Below are 22,590 nucleotides of genomic sequence, written 5' to 3'. Positions count from 1 at the left end.
TGAGTGAAAAGTGGAAGTTGCTTGAAAGTGTGTCTACTGAGTGTCTTGTTGATCTTGTGAGGAAGAGAATCAAGATAAGCTAATTGACAACTGTCATTACACTATTATTATTGTCAGTCATTACTTTATTAGTTTAAAAAACATCCAAATAATACTAACACAATCAAATCACACACAACGAGCAAATAACCTAACACAGCAAACAAAATGGTGATGAGCTCGGCAGGTCTGTTGCGTGACGTCATTCTCCATTTAACAGACTCTCATCCATGTCATATGTTATATCGTTTTAACATGGTAAAAGAAGGAAATATATCTACATTTAACATAAGTTTTTCCTTTTAACACGCTTAAACATGTTTAGTTTAACGTGAACATCCCTAATTTTTAAGGCTAATTAATCATATTTATTATGCTAATACATAAATTAAGAATGAACTTTAAAAGTATCAAAAAAATTGACTATTGAGAAATTACGTTGACCTTAGAAAAGAAAAATATTAGAAGGCAACCTAGTAAAGTTTACCTTCAAGTTTTAGCGAGTTTGATTTTAATAAATAAATTAAAATTCGAAACACTTACTTTAACTAACTGGACTTATAGAACAGGTGGGTAATAAAACATCTGGGTAATATACATCTGCCAATAATTTCAAAAATTAGTTTCTATCACTAGGAAACACATTTCTGGAGGTATGAAAAACTATTACTAATTAGCTAATTAATTTAGTAGATTAAAGAGTTAGGTCTCCATTTATTGCACTATAGCGGAAAAGTTATGAAAAAATAAATTAATTTCAAGTGAGGATCATTAAATAATTATTCGGTCAAGAGGTATAGTCTTGAGACATCTGCTCTGGTTGTATAAAAACTCGCGATACGTTTTAAAAATATCTATAAAGACTTCAAAATGTATACAAACATTTTTTTTTTCATCTTTGAAGCATATCTTAGTCAGTTTTTGTCTAACTTCAAATAATTCTAACGATAAAGTTGTAATAAATCCGTCAAATGATGGGCACTTATAAATAATATGATGCGTGAATTTGAAGTTTTTAAATCTTTTGTTGCTCAATTATAATAATATTGAAATTCCCCTGTAAATTATATAAAACGAATCCAGAAAGTTCCTAAAACCGGAAAAATGTATTTTCGGATAGTTAGCAGTATTAAGTAATTTATTTACGGACTATATGAACAATGTTATATCTAGATGGATTTGCAGAAATTCTATAATTAATAAATGCACCGAGTTGAACTGACAAAAGTAATTTACAAAATATTTTATGATTTACACTGTAAATAAAATACCCTAAAATTTCATCTTACCATTCCGGAGTAAGAAGGTATCAATATTTGAACTATTAGCAAGTAAGAGGAATAAAACGAATCAATGTACATGAATGAAAATCCTAACCTTTCCTTCGAATACACTTTAATACTCTTTTTTGGTATTATTAAGACCTATATGAACAGAAAAAAAATATGATTCAATAAAAAAGAAATACAAATTGATAAATAGAAAAGCTATAAGAACAAATTCCTTGTTGTTTTGTATTTAAGAACTCGATTTTTTAGACAAAATCGATGTGATGGAAATAGATTAAATAAAGCTAAACTTATTAATTTCTTTCATTTAGTATCTGCAGTAGCCAAGAATTTTCATGGTAGCTGTAAAAAATTGGGGGGTTCTGGTTCAAATTTAAAAATTGGTTTATGAAATAGGTACAAATTTGCTTTATTCAGATTACTCCTTCTAACAAACGCACCTCTATTCGATTCTGTAGGACAACGTATGTGACCTTCATTGAAATTAATATAGAATAGCTGGGTGAAAAGGCCACGTCCATAGAATCGAACATTTCGTCCTCCTGCGCCCTGGATCAAGAGAAACATTAAACTAAAATACGAAAGAATTTTTACTAATATTTATAGATTATACAATGTGAGATATATTATATTTACTAATGTCGGAAAAGTAAAATGTATTAATATAAATACCGCAATAGTATTTATTAATAATATCATGTATAACTACAAATAATTTTATAATTATAAAGGCTATTATATAATAACTATATTTAATAAATATGCAAAATTTCGCTTTAGTTAACAGAAAATTTGTGAATATCCTCAAATAGATATAGAGGGTAGAAGGTAGAAGAATTCAGCCTATCAGTTTTCGTATTAAAAAAATTACTGGTTTTATTAAACCCAACTACACTAAAAGTAGGATTGTAGCCAGAAGATATATATATTTTTTTAATATTTATTTATTGCTATTTACAACTGTACATTATAATACATTTAGTAAATCTGATCTAAGTTAAATTGGAGTGTTACAGGCGTGTAGAGAAACTATCCATTGGTAGCATTCTAATGACATTTTACATTAGCTGGTCTCGTAACCATCTTCTTTTCAGGCGCCTCGGAGGATTGTCAGGAATGGAAGAGGATGCAAGATTAGAAACTACGGGGTTTGAGAGTTTATAATGGAAGGAGTGATATCTGGTTCGGGCTAGATCGCTTACATAGGGAACATTAAGGTCTTTATGTATGATTTTATTTGTGACAAAGTAAGGAGCATTGAGGATTTTACGAAGGATTTTGGATTGTAAGGATTGAATACGAGAGGAAATCGAAGATTTAGTGAAGCCCCAAAGCTCAACTCCATATGTCCAGATTGGCCTTATTACAGTCATGTAGATCAGTCTTTTGTGATGTGTTGGAAGTTTAGACCGTTTGTCTAGTAAGTGCTGCAATAGTCGAAATCGACGTGCAGTTTCCTGTCTTTTCAGTCTGGTGTGAGGATTCCAGGTTAATCGCTTGTCCAAATGTAGTCCAAGGTAGCGGATCTGTTCGACAGGGGTAAGAGTAACATCAATAAATGAAACTGTAGGGCAGTCAGTAGGTTTACGACGAAGGGTAAAGGTGATTTGATGGGATTTGTTGGAATTTATCTTAATCCTCCAATTACGACACCAATCTTCGAGGGCTGTGATATGGGATTGGAGATTTTCGGATAGAATTAATTAACAGCGAGCACACATGTGTCATCGGCATACGTGGTGAGGATTGTGTTAGGATTCGTTGGAATATCAGCTGTATAGACGGTGTAGAGGATGGGACCAAGGAACACTAGCGGACTGAGAATAGATGGATGAATAGGAACCATTGTGAGATATATTTTAAAGATTCATCTGCTTCCACTCTTTACATAAAACTTGCATCAGCATGATCACTATACTAAGATTCCTAAACACTCCAGAAGGACAATATGATTAGGGTAGAGTAAACAAATGTCTATGAACGTTCCTAAGGAAGATTTTCTTATAGAATGGCAAGTAGAATATAATAACCATAAAAATAAGTAACAAATAAGCAGGTTTTTTTAAAAGCTTAAGCAAAGTAAAAGCATTACTTAAGAAGTACAGTATTTAACTGTACCTTTTTAAGAGAGCATAATATTTTTTACCATTCATCTTGAAGAGATAGAATGATAAAACTATATAACGTAATAAATTTCAGTCGAAAATATTTTTAAAAATAATTATTCCAAATTTAAAGATCTGATTCGTTCGTTACTCTAGATTAAATTAATTCCTTAATTCTAATTTTTTTTGGAACGTTCCTGCATCCCTGTGTTAAGTATGGTAGAAACTAATTTTTAAATTTATTTGCATATGCATGTTTTGCCGACTGGGTTTTATGCATCACATTCCTACGCTAAGCCCTCTCCCTCTATCAGTCCTTTCGCACCTTAAGGGATCGACGAAACACGTCTATACTGCTCTCAATCCTGGACTGAACAACCTTATTTTATCGGCACTATTACTCTTTCTTGTTTACCTCTACGGGTGTTTTACAGCCCATATTTTCTAGGTCACGGAGAGATCTCTGCTTTGGTAATAAGGTAAAACACAATGATTGCCAGTTAATCTCAGACAAATGGACGTATAATTATTTTTATGCCTGTTGATTATTGACTCTTATTATTAACTTTTACCGGTATAATAACTGCTAGAGGAAAACTGACAATCCAGAATGTTATTAACTGATAAGCTTTGGAATTCGATTGGTATTACATTAAAAACAATTGAGGATCACCCAATCAAAAGTCAATAAACCTTCTTTAAATTTATTATTTAAAACAATATTACGGGGCTTCTCATGTAGATATTTAATTTTTTTTTAATATTAATTTGATATATATATTTTTTGTCGGGAAAATTTGTTATGAAAAACTGAATAATGGTTATTTGTAGAAGTTTGATTAATAAAAAATTCTTTATTTATGAAGGTAGATATGAACTTTTGATAAAATGTTCCTCAATTATTTTATTAAGATTAAAAATATTAACACTGTCATAGGTACACCTATGAATGTGTTCTTTAAGAGGGGGAGCAAATGTCTTTATAATTAATTATTTCATTGTTTTCCAACAAATATTTGCCAAGGGATTCCTCGTCCAATTGCTTTAATGACGAGAACTCATGAATATTGTTTTCTCACATCAAAATAGGTACTGACATTAGAATAAACAAGACTAGTAATTAGACTAGAACTATCAAGTAAATAAGAAGATGGTTGGGGGTGCGGTCAATGAAACACAAAATACATTAAAATAAAAAACATTAAAATAAGTTAATCATACTTATTTGTGTTTCACTGACCGCACCCCCAACCATCTTCTCCTCATTTATCATCCACGGTCAACTATCTCTCATAATTATCAAGTAAATATTATCCTATGAAAAAAAAAAACCGTCATATTTCACTTTATATAAACCTGGGTATACACAATTCAAAATTTTAAACTAAAAAAGATAGAAACTCCTAAATTGGACACAAAGGAGTAGTTTGCAAGTTCAAAAAGTTAAATGAAAAACCATTCGCTTTTATGGTAAAGTTTCAATTTGTCGGATAAAATACCAAAGATTTAGTTGTTTTTGGAACTGTAACCCCAATTATATGAAAAGTGGATGAGTCTAATAAAACTTTGAAATTTTTAGACACCTAATAATCCTCTTAGGCGTCTGAAAAGAAGATGGCCTCGAGATCTTCTCCTATAGAAGTGTTTTTGGAGTTCTATCAATGGGCAGATTCTCCACATATTTGTATCATGTCATAATATCACTTACAGCAAATTTACTTGATTTGTATATATGTATACAGTTATAAATAACTATAAATAAATTATTAAAAAAAAAATGACGGATGTACACTTCAGAAATAAAAGATAATTTTTGTATTCTTAGATCAGATTTATTATCCTAAACTGCTTGTATCAGAGTTAAAAGGAATTATTATAGGGAAAAAGAACCAACTATAATTGTGAATTAAGGTAATTATAGTATTTTATTTTATCCATTACATTTTGCACACTCTGCACGCCTATTAAATCTAATTCAGCATTTCCTTATCAGGATTTCACATGTGGATGTGGTACTAAAATTCAATTTAACAAGTTCACTGAACTAGCCCATAAGTTCAATGATGATACTAACCAAACTAGACAAAGCACCTAATTCAAGGCGCATTTGGGGAAGAGAACATCAGGAGTTGGGCTCAGGGTGGCTTAAAGGCAGCCATTACGGACACTAAAAGTGGCCAACTTGGACCATATCTCTAGTCTTCAAGGGTAAGCTTGTTAGTCCTCTCCTTCCCAGCTAATTTCTAAGCCTTAGGTGCAGCATTATCTATTATGTCAACAGTTTAATGATTGTTTCTGAAATTTTCACTTGGATACTAAATACTAAGTTAGAAATAAAGTGTCCACATATGTAATCATCGAGGGTGAAACAACGATTATAGTCAATAGTATAATTTTGATTAATTATGCAATTTTATAGGCTTCTCTACTCACTTTAGTAATGTAAGATAATAAAGGCACTGTAGGGTATAAAGGAATGTAGGGTAAGAGAGGGGAAGGCTAGGAAATCAAAAATCCCTCTTTTGGTGTTAAGAGATTGTAACATCGCACGTACCAATACTCGTTATAAGTGAATGTTTTTCTAAACATAATTACTCTTTTATAAGTAAAAGAGTATTTCTAAACCCAACCTTTTATCACTAATAGAGTTTTATCAAAGATTTATCACACACTTACAAAAGATTTATCACCCACTCGAGTAAGCGCCACAGTGATCCTCTGCACGCAGTAGATCTCATACAACTTACCTTAAAACGCTCCTGGGGCAAAGGATGTTTATGTTTATTATTGTATGTATGTATTGCTTTTTGTTTGAGATAATAAAATTAATAGAAGGCTGAAAAAAAAGAGTATTAGTAGAGTAATAGAGTTCCATTTTTAAGAACTATTTCCGTATTGTATTCACAAGCATGGCTCCATATTTGTACTGAAAACTTAGGGGCAAAAAACGAAACTGAATACGGGTAGTACTGTCGGAAGTTTGAAGTGGCAGAGTCTGTGGGGATGGTTGCGACCGATTATGATTAAGAGATAAAGCAACCCAACTTCCTCAGAAAAATGTAATCGCTCCTGAAGGCAAGAAAGAAGCTGTTTCCGTTGACGCCGGCACCTTTTTCGCTGAAATAAACGGATAACGATAGTGCAGAAGTTAGCACAGGCAGAAAAAATAAAGAAACTTTAATTGAGATTCAATTGGTGCTAATTAATTGTCCTATATTTCAGAACGAAGAGGCAGATCGGCCAAGCAAGGCTCCGAAATACCCCAGCCAATAAATCTCCTGCAGTATGAGCCTGCTAAATAAATAGAAAGAAGTAACATACGGCAAACGTTTAAGAAATACTGTAAAAAAAATGGTTGAGGAGAAGCAATAGACTCCTTTTTATAGTCAAGAAGGCCACATACCATTGGCGTTACCCCAGAGACAATTAGACTTACAGATGCTTCAGAATGCTTAAGGGGTATGACCAACTCCGGCACCATCTCCATTAAACTGGAGTCATGGAAAGCCCCTTCACAAAATATATTTTATATAGCCCCGTCACTAACTTCAATATATTATACCGTTTTATGGAAAACAATTCGACCAGGAAAACAATATCAGTTTTATTTATTTATAAAAGCTTTAAACATTATTTTGTTTTGTTCCTGTCAAAGCCAACACAAACTTCCGAACTAAATCTTGATCGGTTTGACGAGATTAACTTTTTAACAATTCATTCCTCACTCAACGACAGAGCAATGTACAACCTTCCATAAAAGAGTTATTCTAACACACAAAAAACGTACCAAACGCGTATATTACGAATGACACATCTTCACATATAGAAAGATGGTGTACAAAATGCTGAAGAAATACCGCAACTACTAACACAGTAATTATAGTAAAAATGAGAAATTAAAAAAATATATAATTTTAGAAACGATAAAGAATCGTTCCAATTATAATAATTTTACTGTTCAGGAAATAATTTATCGCTAACATATAAATATAACATTTTTTTATTTTATCTAGATTTTTGTGAAAAATACTTTTCCCCTATATCGAAGCCATTTACTGACTTACGAGATGGTTGGAAGGATGCGAGAACGCTGGCGGGACATTTCCATCAGACGGGAGCTATCAATATCGAAGGAAAATGTGGAGTAGACCCTGACAGTTTGCAAGCCAGCCCCGGGCTCAGACAATCCATTTTCCTCCGGCACAGGACGATAAATGTCAATAATAGTTTCTACAGCTTTCTCATCCGTCATTTTTGCAATTCCGTTTTATTGAGTAAAACAGAAAAAACGTGTCAAATCCAATCGGCTAGAGATTATTCGCAAAATAATCATTTTGGCAAAAGCATTAAATTATTCTTCTAAAATCAGAGTTTTGACAGGTTTTAATAGAATATGAAAGCCACCATTATGTTAAATTCAATTATCAGTTCCTCAATTCAAAATCACTAAGTACCCAGCTGATACGGAACTACTTCATTTAAAACACCTATAATTCGGAAGATGTTATTTTATTAATTTATTATTATGAAATAAACCTTTTGAATATTATTTAATTCCCTGTATTTCATTTTAAAACGTTTCAGCATGTTTTTGGGGTGTGTCAATCATTTTATTTATATTTGTCTTCCGTTGGCTTCCTTTACGTTCAAACCTTATTCAAACGATGAAAAGTTAAAGTTCACAATAAACCCATTAGAAATTAAATTACATAATGTTGCAGAAATATGTGCATTCCTCCTCATCTTACACCAATTGTTTTCTATTTCAACGTAAATAATCCATTTTTAAAAAATACGTAAACCTTTAAATGTGGATTTTTACGTATTTTTTGAGAAAGCGAGCCGTAGTTGTTTAGTTACAGTTCTTCTGAAAATATTCTAAATAATTTAAATTCATTAAACTTTTCGAATTTCATACTCTTATATTGGAATTCTGCATTTCTTGTGTATATATGTGTCTTTTATAATGGATACATTAATAATAAATCTGCAACTATTTGCAACTCATGTTTACATTCACTTACAAATCCAACTACCTACATCGCTAAAATATGTAAATATTATTAGTTTCAACAGAATGCTTTAATAATAGTTTTTAATATCAAGATCTTTTTTTTATGTTTATTAGAAGGTAGCCGGAAAAAAAAACCCAAAGCAAGGTAGATAAAAAAAAAAAATAATCAGATACAATTCATTGTCACTTTAAGTATATAAATATACAATTTGTAATTATTTTAAACAATAATAAAAGTTATATGTTCGATTCTGACAGCATTACATCACATAAGAGATATCTTAAATCAAGAAAAAAAACATGCCGTGAAAAGAAGGAAAACAGGCTAAAACTGTTTGAACCGGCCACGAGGACTGATGTAGGTCCTTACATAGAGTATTGACAGGCTTTGCTAGTGTTTGATTTAAAAATGGCTTATTGTTTATACGTAACAACAGCAAACAAGACTTTAGCATTTGATCACATTTGATTCATTAATCACCACATTACTAAAAAAGGATATTCAGCCATTGAAAAGAAATTAAAAAAGAAATAAAAAGTAAAATTATTGAACGAATAATAAAATAAATCCAAATGAATAAAACGGTGTTTGCAGCAGTAGCACATATTGAGATAAATTGACCTAGATATGAGGCAGCAAAAATAGAAGATAATATTACTTGGTATTTGTATCGTTGTAGGCATCTGATGTTTGTTGACCTACTAACAACAATATCGCTGGAATGATATTATGATATCCCCAAAACAGTTTCTCGGAAATCCAGGTTCCATTCAGAATTTTCGGAAATTATTCTTGTTTACTTGTTTGCTTTGGCTAACAGGATCATCTAACGAAGCGATATTCTCTCAAAAAATTGGTCATTACCACAAAACAAATTTATAATTAATTCTGAAAATGGTGACAGAAACTGATATATCTTAATTTATAATAGAGAAATTTTTATTTTTATAGGGAAACCGTGGTTTCCCAAGAGAACATTTTAAAAAATCAAACCTTGTCGAGGGATCGAGATAACCAGTTGAAGTTGATGGCACTAAGTATAAGTATGTAGTATTTTTCAAAAAAATACTTGCCGCAAAAATAGATATGAAGGTTCGAACTAATGAAAAGCACAAGTGTGAGATGGGTTGAATAGTTATTTAAGAAATTTATAATCAAGAGCTCCCTGAAATACGTTTATACATACCTACTACAAAAAGTGAACCAGTTAAGTAGGTAACTAGGGTCCTGCTGGTAGCGAAGAAAAGCCGAGATGCTTTAAAGTAGAGAAGGTACGAAGAGAAACATTGAATTGCTGATTGTATCCATCCAAGCGTTGGCCTGTTAATTTCATCTCTTATGCAATAAAGACGTTTCAATTAATGAAATGAAATGCAGTATCACATATTAACTACGCAGTCAGTTTTTAAAATGAGAGGGATTGAGAGTTAATAATTTTTGACAGTATGATATCTGCTCAGAATTCGTTTTGTTTGATTTTCAACAATATGTGAAACGGTATAAGGCATATTATAAAGCCCAGAGGAAGACTAACTGGCGCCATAATTATGTAGACTGACGTCAGGTGAGAAATAATTTGCGACCCACTGGAGCACATTATCAGCTTAGCATCTCGACGGCCCGGAGTGTTACCTTCAAATACAAAGGATGTATTTCGGATACAAAAAGCGATTAATATTAATCTCTCCAAAGTATTTTCATACATTGTGTATGAGCCATTGCGTCAAATGACGTAATATATCGATATCAATTCCCTGGATAACGTGCCTTATAAATATCTTGAATTATTCAAGGTCCCGTGAATATTAATTTTAGGTACCCCATTCCTTCGATATATAACATTTCTTAATATGTTTTACTTGCAAATGCACTATACGATATGCAGTATTCAAATGCGAAGGGTTAATTTATGAGATTGGTTTTGTTAAGCAAATGGATAAACCCAACTATAAAAATACTAGACCAAAGAGTAACAGATTATGTTGCGTCTTAATAATTTTAGAGTCTTTTTAATAATTATGATTATCCTGTTCATAGCCTTAAGAGGAACTGAAAATGCAATAGGTTTAAATCCATCCCTAACTTCAAATCAAGAAGAATAAATTCAGTATTAACATCAGCTTACATTACATTTCATAATTATGTAATTAAGTATTTTAACAAATGTTTAATATATACTTTGTACCAATAATTTGCAAGTTACCTAAACTGAAAACTTGGAATAATTTAAGTGATGACCCATGAGGCGCTACAAAAGTAAAGTTAATTTTGAGAGTTATTTGGTTTGATTATCAAGTGACGTACTATACGGGCCCGCAGCACCCTGCCATAAAATTTTATAAAATAAGGGAAAAAAAATACAACCGAAATGGCCGACAAGGGCGCGGGGAAGGTGTCGAATCCGCAGAGGGCTAACAAGGCTGACAGAAACCGTCGGCAGGAGCAGTACCACTCAATAAAATTATTACAATAAAAGGGAAAAAGTGGTACAGAGCATTATGAACGCCGACGCTCCCAAGCAATGTCCAATAAAGATAGCCGACATAGAGAAACATTTCAGAAGCCTCTTTAAAAAGAGAATCTCCGGAAACATGCGGATTATGAGAAAGGCCAAATTTGGTGTCCATAGATAGTCGGATGGTGAAGAGAGCTATCAAGTCTTGGACTCATCGCCGGGGCCAGATGGTGGGTTGGTCCGCACAATAAAATACTTCGAAGTAACACACATCATCTAGTATATTGCGGAGATCATGGCTGAAGGTGGGATATGTACCAGAACCTCTACGCCAAAGGCGCACAATATTGGTCTAAAAGGGTAAGTGAGAAAAAAGTATTTCCTTCTGGAGGCCAATAACGATATATTCGATTGTGCGCCGAATCATAGAAAAGATTCAGGATATTGAACTGAAAACAGATCACCTTTAGCAAAAGTCAAAAGGGCTTCATCAAAGGTCTGACGGGAGCACATGTAAGCCCCGGAATCATCGACGCAATCCTAAAAGATGTCAAAAATAAGAAAAAAGATTGCGCGGTGGTTTTTCTGGACGTTGGTCATGGACACATAGTGAGCTCGCTGGAGGTAAGAGGTGTGTCGTCCGACTTTACAAATGTGATTGCGGCTCTCCTAACAACAAATAAGATAAAGATCAGTATTGGAACACACACGACTAGCCAGATCAGTGTCTTGCGGGGGGTGCCTCAGGGAGGGCCCTTGTAGCCTTCGCTGTTCAACCTAGCAATCGATCATTTGTACCGCGAGATCTGTGATCAGGAGGTCGCCACTAAGTTTGGATATGACCTAAAAAGTGGCCAAGAGAGCGTGGTCCTCACAGGGGTTCGCGGACGATCAGGCTGTAACGGCGCGCGACAGGGGTTCTGCGGAAATAATAATAAATAGTGTCCAGAGGCTGCTCGCGGAGATTGGTTGTTAGATTGGTTGCAAAGAAAAGTGTGGGTATCATATTGGACAAAGGAGAGCTGCGGTCAACAAAGCTCTCCCTTGAGAATACAGAGGTCATCCAAACAGCAAAAGCCGAGGACACCATCAAATATCTTGGATGTACATTCTCGTGAGAGCTAGTATTTGGAGAAGAGGTGGTGACAAAGTTAAATAATAACCTGGATAAGTTAGTGAGCACATGCCTCCTCAAACCGGAACAAAAGATCAACGTTGTCAACCAGTATTTGTTCCCGGGCCTTGTTTACCCTCTCCAGACTGCTCCCTTTACAAAGATACGTCCTGCGATATTGGAGGGCATTGATACCAATATCCGCAAGAGTATCAAGGCCATCATTGGGCTCCCCGCTAACACCTCGTCGGCAATGCTGTACGCACCCAGGAGTTATCGAGGACTGGGTCTGATCCGCTGTCAATGGGAAGCTCCACTACTGGATTGGTCCATTGCCCAGCGACTGTCGAATGTTCCGGATGCCCTATTCCAGTCTTTATTCAGTTACGAAGCCGAAATCGGGGCATGTGCTGATAGACTTTGGGTGGATAGGGGCAAACAAAGTGTGAGAGCCCTACGACAGTCGTTGCGTGAGATTGCTTTCGAAGAATGGGCCAGTTGCAGATGGCAGGTTATCGGTGTTCGCCATGTCAAAGAGACCCCGAAAGCAAATAGATATGTATGTGACTAGCAGGTACTCTCGGGGTCATAATGGGCGAACGTCCTAAAATTTAATATCAATTACGCACCCCTGCGTGGAGTCCCAGGAGCCAGTGTACAGCGAGGAGAAGTTGGGTCCCTCTGTCGCAAATGCGGCAGAGAGTCTGAAACACCAGCTCATGTGCTGGAAAAATGCCCCAACAACTCCCTCCTTATAACACGGCGGCACCACAGAGTCAAAGAAGAATTGATGAAGTTCCTTGAAAGAAAAGACTTCACCTGCTTCGAGGAGGTCTATTGTATTGACACCGATGGATCCGTAAGATATGCTGATATTGTCGCATTTACAGAAGTCGGAGACACGGCTCTGGTCTTGGATCCGATGGTAAGATTTGAAAGTAATGACCTCGAACAGGAAGGTGGAGGGGAAAGGGAAAAAAAGAAAATATATGAAAAATGCGTCCCTTTCCTTAAGGAAAAATTCCGCGAGACCTTCGGAGAGAGAGAGAGAGTTCACCGTGAGAGGCCTCTGGTTTGGATCTCGAGGAACAATACCAGAGGGAACAAGGAGCTTCTTAGAAGGCTGCTTGTTAAAACCACATCTATCGACTTAGTATTTTGAAGGAAAGCTTAAAGAAGAAAAAAAAATGGCTCGGATATAAACATTAATTCCGTGAAGCCAACAATAGAAGACATAAACATAAAATAAAATATGAGTAATAATAAAAGTCATAATAAAAGGCCTTTAAGACAAAAATAAAATTAAGAAAACGAATGAAAAAAATTGAAAAAATCAATAGATATATAAAATAAAATACTGAATGGCGGTCCCGAAGAAAAGATAATCCACTAGGATAAGATAGGTGAGAGGAAGACAGTTTGCTGTAAACATGTGGAGGTCACCGCTGCAACTCTCAAACTGGTCAAAAGTTGGTGGGCCTAGGTTTGTACTGCGGCTCTTTAATCTGTTCCTTAATTAAATTAATTACACGAATTGTATTCATCAGCGCAGTTCTCATTTACGCAGCGCAGTTCATTTTATATTTATCACAATTAACAGTCTAAATGTACAAAACTAAAATGGCCACATTGCACCTAATGATGGCAGACAGGGTTTGGTTTTTGTTATGATAATCCACTATAATAGTCATAATCAACAATCATAATGTCCTAACAAACAAAAAATGTACGCAGACAGGGGTGTTAATGAATTATACAATACGACTAATTAGCAGCAACTAATTTTAAATGTAGATTCGCCTGTTGCTAGGCGACAATGTTGAGGAAACGTGTCCAAATTGCTTTACAAGAACTTTAATATTCAGATTAGTTCAAGTTTTTCCAAATCCTGATGCAATTTGGTGGCCAATGCACAATATTTTGCTACCTTGTGGTTCCCCAAAATGTTATTGACGATTGAAACAAAGCTTCAATGTCAACGAATTTCTTCCTGTTATTATGAGATGTTAAAATCAAATAAGTTTATCAAAAATTGTCTAAATTGATAATCTAAACGAGAGTGGTGTGAATTGAACATTAAGCGTAACTTGAAGAAATCCAATTGCTCCCCGCACAATTATCGAGAATAAGGTTGGAATAATAGAACAAGTCCAGTGCGAATGAGGCCAAAACAGCAAATTGAGATTTAGGGGAAATAATCCGTAGCCCCCCCAATCCAGATTCTGAGTGATTGATAGTGCGCCCATTACACCATTCGAGGAGTCTAAGTGATTTTTAGTACATGTTACTTTATAAAAACATATTGGATACAAATAGACAAAGTTTATTGTTAAAATAATTCAAGCTATTCTAATCAAGTTACAATCGAAGTTACCTAATTAATTTCTCATTTAAATAAAAAGTTAACAACTCTTTATAACAAAATCACAAAACAAAAAATTGTGGCACAACCTCTCCATATCAAATGATCTTACACAAATATGTATGTGCACTAATGAAACTCAACAGACAATAACTCTTTGAACCAAACCTTTTTTGATCAATTAACAAACTCTCAAATCACCCAAACCCACATGTTTCTAGCCTTTCTTGTTTTTCAATTCCTATTAACCCCCTACGCGTATGGAATAAAAGATAGCCTCAAGATCTCTTAATATAGAAAAATTATTGACGTGCTACCTATTTTCACTACCAGTTGTAAATCTAAATTTGTGAAAATTAAGGAGGCATTATTTCTTTTAAATTTTTTTATGTATGACCTACACAACCGAAAGAAATTGAACACTTTAGAAAACACAGTCTTCGATTTAAACTGGAGCATTAATGGAGGATAATTTTAATTTTCCACCACAATACCATTTATTCAAAATTATATGGAAAATAAATTCCATGCATCGAAATAGAAAAATCTAAAGCAACTTCTCTCAACCCCTGCTCCCGAGATAATCGTCCTAAAGTTGACTAGTTTTTCCAGCTGATACCATCAGTCTTGCATAAAAATGTATTGATGAATAAATAACGTTTAATAAATAGATAAATAGGTAAAGAAATTTTTAATTTAGATTAAAAATGGAACTATAAAATAACTTCTATACCTACATCTTGTAGATCGAAATCTGTTAGAGAGCATTTTTTAATTTAAACCATATAACAGCATAATTTCAAAATAAATTCAAAAAATGAGAAATAATTTTTTTTCTCTTTCATTATTGACAAAATGAAAAGTTTTTTTTTCTCTAATTGGTACACTAAATCAAATATGGTACCTCCGAATACGCTTCTTTGGTTATATATTTTTTCAATTCTTAACAGAAAGTTCGTCCAATATTCTCGATTACCTTTCTTCACGTTCCTCTTTCAAATCTTCTGAATACGATCACTTTAAACTATCGAACTTAATATAATCTCCGGTATAACTACATCCTTTTGGAACTCTTATAACTCAACTTATAAGAATTATATAATAATACAACTCTTTACTATAGTTATATAGTATAACAAAATAACTTATTTTATCCGCTATCATAATCCCCAAACTTTGGTAGTACTAAAATACTAATTAACATTAATACACAAGTAAAGATTTTAAGGATGACTGCTATATCAGAACAGATTTTCGCACTAATGAATTTTTAAATAATATTAAATTTAAAAAACTCACACCAGACATAAGAGAGAAATTATATAACAGTGAACATGAAATCATTAAAATATATTCGGAATCAGTAATAAGTAAGTGAATTGAAAATCACCATGTTCTGCTATAAATATGGCGAATATACTGACGGAATCAATGTTTTTTAACTGTTTCATATACCTTTTAATCGTTTATTTTTTTTTTAATATTTATATTTCCAGAAAATTTTCTATGATTCAATAGTTCATTATTTTTGTATTTTCATTCAGAGTAGAGATAAATAAAACTATAACTCTTCATAAAACTACAACTGAAATAGTAAGTTTTAATAGTCTATATGGAGGATAGTTTTACAACAATATTGAGAAGAAGCTGTTCCTAATTAAAGCTTTACGAAGATCTAGTTCAAGTTGTGGAAATTCTCTGTCATTAATAATAAATATTATTTAATTAAATATAGATATGTTTGTCAAGGGGAGTCGATAAATATGTTACAGGGTAACCACTAACTTTGTAACTCAAGACAATGCTGATGAGATGTTCCTCTAATCACACTCTGAAGGTTTCTATGGTGTATAATCTTCTGTTCCCAGGAGAGCAACCATTCCTCCAAACCCCAGGGAACAGTACCTTCTTTCTATCCTCAGCGCTGGAGTTATATCCTTTGAGCAGTATTATTATGAACCTCTCCATTGTTCTCGCAGCAAACTCTGTTATATCCAACTCCAGTGAGTAATCAGTTAATGGATTCAACGGACTTAAGTTATATCAGCTAACTGAAACGATTTCATTAAACTAAATACATTAAATGGTAATAACAATTATTATTGCTGTGTCTATTATTCTGATCATTTCATCTCTTCTATAATTAAATATTTTCTTACACCAATAACTTTTATATCTTAATTTTCCACTAGTTTCTCGGGCGTACAACGATAGTATGGGACTGCATCATAGTCTATTAATCCCAATATTCTACAGATACTTTAATGATATGTTTTTACAACATTGTTATAGCTCATCAAGTGCTATATTTCGGCCGGTATAGATTTGAGCTTATTTAGGTGACTGGATAGTGTAAAAAATGTGGTTTCTTTACAGAGAGAGGGCAGGGAAATTTTTAATATATTTTTATTTCATATTTTCCTTAAAGAGTAATTAAAAAAAAAGAATAGGTTGGGTAACATCAAATCAACATAAAGAGAACTTAACATAGATGAGAGGAAATAGCAATGTCAACAAAGAATTGGGACTTTATTTCAACGTCATTTGAAATAAACCCCCTGAGAATGTGTGCGATGCCAAACTACATGCTACCTCGATTTAAAAATTAAATATGAATTCCACAAGGCAGAACTGGGCCTATCCCGGCGAAAGTTTCGCATTCATTTGGTACCTGCTGATTAGATTCGTTGTATTTCCAGCAGAGGAAAAATTTATTTGTGACGAAGCTCGCCTTTAGGAAATAAGCCCTAGTTACTATGAAATGGTGTAGCAATGCTCGTACGATCCTTCTATTTCTGTCAACAAATCACCTATTTTAACTAATAAACTCAGAATCTGTTATTGGTGGCCTCATTCAGCGAATGATGAATAAACTAAATTATTTCACAATTCAAAATAACTAAATTTATGATGAAAAATCAATTTACCTTTTACTGATAATAATCAATCCTCAGGGACACAATTAAGCACCCTTGCACAGGAATCCCTATAACATGTGGTACTGAACGTTATTTAATTTAGCTCTGCTCAATTAACAACTTGTTCGGAAACGGTGTAGCGGAAACATCTTGACCTTTGATCTTTTAAACCACACGCCTCCACTCCCAGGGACCGATAATTAAATAGAGAGACTTTAAATCTATCTCCAATATCCTATATTTCTATATTTATACTTTTGAAAAAAAAAATTAAAAATATTTCAATTCTCCAAACACACTAAACGTATTTCAAAAATGACTAAAAGGTATTAAATTTTTAAAAATATAATTTCATACTAATTTATGAAACATATAAGAGTAAATTAATAGAAATTTTAGTTCATTGTGCATATTGAGCATGAATTTAATTCAAATGGAGTTTTTCTCAGAGTTATATGAAATATATAAACAGAAGGTTCAACTGAAAATTAGTTGCAATTCAACCAAAAAAATAAGCTTTTTTTAGAATTTCACATTTCAATATGTTACCTGTAACAATGGTCCTAGGTAATGCAAGCCAGATGCTGCATATGTACTGCTGTTAAAGTAATCGCAAATAAAGTATCTTTGATCATAATTAGAACGTTGTAATTAATATTTCTTGGTAATTATTGTCTTTTTTAAGTTACTTCATGAAGTTTATCTATGCTCATTTGTTTAACTTACTAGCTTAAATTCATCTGTTTGGTCATACTGTATATACTCGTAAACCTCTTATGTTGCAGTGTTGGTTATTTTGAAATTTAGGGCACTTAGATAATTAGCGCCCGATTCATAAAAATACTGACAATAATGGTTGTGGGCAATAGGGAATAGTGATGAATGATCACATTCATACTAAAATAAAATAAGAATGAAAAAAAAAAAGTACATAAAATTTCTCTTAAAATATATACAAACAGAAGGATAATGAAAATTAACATAATCAAACTATGTGCATAAAAAAATAAATAATAACAAAAATAATATAATCACTAGTCACATTTACACTCTTATATATAATATTTACACAATCGACCTGAGGACCCCTAAGCCCATTCTATCCCCCACATGTGAGGGGTACAGAAGGGCTCATAAAATCCCAGCGCATCCCTCTCGCCGCATCACTGGTAATGAGCCAGTGGAGGATGAGTAAGTGCGCTAAAGATTATATAATTAATGTTTTATATTGTGTAATATTACATTCTGTCTTATAGACAATATTAATATGGATTAAAGAGTTTATTCACATAATGTTTACAAATGTATAAATTAAAGGATAACAAAATAAGAAACAGAAGAAAAAAAGTAATAAACAAAAAAATCAAATTAAAAGTAAAATAACATCTTATACAGAATCATTCCTATTTATAATATATACTTTCAGCCTGGGGAACTCCACAACCAATTTTTAAGTTCCATATCTCAAGTTACACAGTAATATCCCGTAAGTGTTTTTCAACAATTCGAGCTCAAAATGTTGAAATAATATTTTATTTCCTGACCTTCCTAAATGATTGAGCGCTCCTAGTGGAGATGTAGAAGATATAGTTGGTACACTTGATTGAACATTGCTATGACGAGTTTAATCAACATGGCTATGAAGAGCCTTTCTGGAGAAATTGCAGATATAAATTGTATTCCAGTTTAATAATGCTGCAAAATTCTAGCAGCCTTAAATAAGGAACTTAGGTTTTGAACAACTTTTCTTTTTTGTTCTAGGTTGTTCACATATTCATACGCAGAACCATTTTAGCAAGACTTCGTTAATTGCAATGAGGAGACCCTAAAGATGTATTTCTGTTGAAAAATCAGATTCGATTTTTTTCACGCTCCAGATAATTTCCCTTACTTTATATTGCAAATATGGGAAAGTGGAAGTAAGAAAAAATAAACATTTTCCCAGGCTGAAAACTAATTTCCCAATTTTAGACTATAGTAGATCTTTAGAGTAATTAAGATTTACAATTTCTCTTTAGAATGTTAAAGTTTTTAGAAAACTTTAATACTGAGTGAAACTAAAAAATCTTGACCTGACGTAGAGCGAAAAGGCAGGTGTGGGAGCTGGGTTGGTGGATGAGAAAGAAGTGGGATTAGGTAGGACATTAAGGATACAGCTCACAGCCACTGAGGTCATGCCTTAGTGGTGTGCCTATTTCACCGCACTCTAACTCCTGTTTGTTTAACTCATCCAACGGCTCATTCTTTACACACTTATTTGACGATCTTCTACACTCAAATAACAAATATATAAGGCATTCTTCGTAAGAATGTCATTTAGAAAAAAATTACTATTTTGAGAAAAAATCAATTGAAACTTGTTTTGGTTGCTTTTTCAAACAACTATCAAGTTCCAATTCAAAATGTATGTAAATATTGTATTGATAAATGATCTATGATGTATTTAATTTAAACAATTTTAAAATTATGGGTAGTGTTAATATAAACTATAGCAAAAAAAAAAAAATAAACAATAATGAATATTCATTTCAACCCTGAATAATAAGCATGAAGAAGGACGGGATATCGAATCCACCACAAGCAAGTTTTTGCCTCTAAATACCCACCAAGAAAGCAGCTGTTCCCCTACTCGTACAAGAGCCCAGTGGGAAAAAATTCAGTTATTTCAGCCCAATTTTATATTATTTCAATGAAAACTATGTATAAATACTAGTCAAAATTTATGAGTGCCAATTGTAGTGAAGGGTGGGTGGGTTAAAAAATGGCAACTGTTTCAAAACGTTAAAAAAAAATACCTTCAGCACAAGAAAACACGATAGAGATTAAAGACTTTATTTAAAGTAGAGAAAATTTAAGTAGAGCTGTTTACATAGTTCCCGAGATAAAGGGATGTTTCATAACAAAAAAAATAAAAAATTTGACAAATATAAAAACTACTACCCCTAAAAAGATAAACGTCACACTCTTTACCGTACATTTAACTACTTTTAAGTAGAGAAGGTGGTTGAGGAATGTCATTAGCAAAAAAAAACACATATAAAAAAAAATAGTTATCCATGCCAACGTTTCAACCCGAGTTCATAAGGGAGCTTGCGGCAGAGATACTGGCTAAACTCCCAGTTTACAGTACAGTTTAGCCAGCTCCCTGATTAAGACCTGAAACTCAGGTCGAAACGTCGCCATGAATAAATAATTTCTGTTTATTTGTTGTTTTTTTTTTGCTGATCGCTCCCTCCTCCGAATAATAGGATTTTTAAAAGCACATTTTTTTTTTTACCATGATAGCTTATATGATTACAGCTTAAGACGATTTTTTATTTCCTTTTTTACCTCCTACCAGGAAATTTCTGGCATGCCTGGTACAAGATATAAATAGTTTTCATCAAATACGATGTGATTCTCATTTATCACCATCTATAATCCAATACTCTGACAACGAGATAGGTGTTGTTATGATTTATTAGCCCCCTCACACACCACGACGATTAAGACCCTGGGAGTATTCAAGGGAGCAGCTGACAAGTAATGCAACAACCGTATGAAGGAATATCATTTACATATTTTTCCTTGGTTATTAAAATAAATCGTCGAAAAGGCACTTACGGTAGTTTATCTCTGTGTAAATCAATAATTTAATATTTTACTCTAAGGGAACAAAGATAATTCTTCTGAGTGAATTACACTTTTCAAACCCAGCCAACTAACACTTCGTCCTTTCTACGACAAATGGTACAAGTGGTTATATTATTTATATATATGTATATATATATATATATATAACTGTGTGTATATAAAAGTTATGGTAGAACAAGGCCTCAATACAACCTTAATCCTAACTCACTATGTAAATAAGCACTGATAACGCATATAGGAGCATTACAGAGAGAATAAAGGCAGTATCATTCTAGTAAGCGTGCGTTATAATTCTGTTCCCTTTTTTCCATTTTTTAATCTTTCAGTCCAAGTGCTCGTAAGTTATATATACATATACACATGTATGAAATACCATTAAAACATATATAAAATACTTTAACCGGAGTACAGAAAGGATAAAATATTATCGAGTGGGATATTGCTAGAAGAGCTGTCAGTGCTGACCTAATTAGACGAGGGCTAACAGATTGCTTCGACCTTCTCTGTGATGGCTTCTTCTTTCCCATTTAATCATTTATTTATATTTTGTAGGCATCTATGGGACGTGATTTTTAAAATATAGAAGGAGATAAGTTGTGGAATAGCTAACAAATACCTATATAACAGCAAAAATTATGAGCTCTTCTACGACTCATTTATAATAATTGCAGTCTGGCCTGACAGTTTCCACTATAAAGATGAAGTTTTATTCAAAGATAGATATTCTTGTGGTGTGGTCACGGAGGAACGAAAATATAGTAGGCTCTATAACAGAGTTTCCCAAAATGACAGATCCCAAAAATTCTAATACTATAATATAACAAAAGAAAAATATTAAAAAATTGAAATAGCAAACATACAGTGCATTCCATCATTTTTCTTATTTTCCTACATACTCAACCGCTCTATGGATAATTTTTGCGACATTTTTATATATTTTTTGTAGAGAAACGGAGACGCGGAATTTGTTCAGCCCAACAAGGGTGCCGCAAATTTTTATTAGTCCCAAAAGTATCCCGTGACACTATAAAGCAAAACAGAAAGGAAGCCAACCCAGAGGCAGGACAAGGCCCACCCAAGGAAGTTGCTACAACTTATGGAGAGAAGGGGAAAGGGGAATCTAAAATTTCCCAACAATTCTGACACGATTTCCCAGCTAACAAGAGCTTTATGGAAAATTCAGTAAAATTTTCCCTTTTGTTGGAAGGGTAAAGAACTGGGAGGTACAAGTGACAATTGTCGTGAATATTTTTTTTTGTATATAACTGTACTTGAACCAAATTTACATTTCAGTGTAGCCAAAATTTGGAAATTATTTCATAACTAATAACTACTTTGAACTTCAGTCAATACAGCGTAAATTTGATGCAGGTACAGGAAGACAAAAAATAATCGTATTCACAAAAGTGTAACTTGTAACACCCGGCTTCTCCCCCACTCAATTAATTTAATCATCCGTACGTCAATATAGCAGTGCTAAAAAATATAAGCTTGGATAATATAAATATAATATAATATAATAAAGGATAATATAAAAATATAAGTCCCTCTCCATTCTCTGTTTGCCCCCCAGTTATACTACCAGTGTATACCCGCCTTCAGCAGACATGGTAATTATTCTTATAATGCCTATACGGCAAACAAAGATATAATTTGTATT

The 22,590-nt window shown here is 33.2% G+C and overlaps 1 protein-coding gene and 1 long non-coding RNA gene across 4 annotated transcripts in view; both read left to right on the top strand.

Annotated features, from left to right (window-relative positions):
- LOC106680787 (neurensin-2) overlaps positions 1–22,590 on the top strand; it is a 67,099-nt gene that overhangs the window by 37,355 nt on the left and 7,154 nt on the right. The gene's annotated exons all lie outside the window — the stretch shown is intronic.
- Positions 666–19,250, top strand: LOC106680788 (uncharacterized). Of its 3 annotated transcripts, none has more exons than XR_001343137.2 (5): positions 666–692; positions 5,259–5,344; positions 5,427–5,641; positions 16,248–16,382; positions 19,059–19,250. It is a non-coding gene; the product is annotated as an uncharacterized lncRNA (long non-coding RNA). The 3 variants fall into 3 exon arrangements; XR_001343136.2 differs by having other exon boundaries at positions 16,248–16,465; XR_010843889.1 differs by lacking the exon at positions 16,248–16,382.

Source organism: Halyomorpha halys, unplaced genomic scaffold, assembly GCF_000696795.3.
Source record: "Halyomorpha halys isolate HHAL.00 unplaced genomic scaffold, Hhal_1.1 Scaffold287.1, whole genome shotgun sequence".
In the NCBI taxonomy this organism is placed as follows: domain Eukaryota; kingdom Metazoa; phylum Arthropoda; class Insecta; order Hemiptera; family Pentatomidae; genus Halyomorpha; species Halyomorpha halys.
Note: the sequence above shows the minus strand (reverse complement) of the source record. Positions and strands in the feature narration are given on the sequence as shown.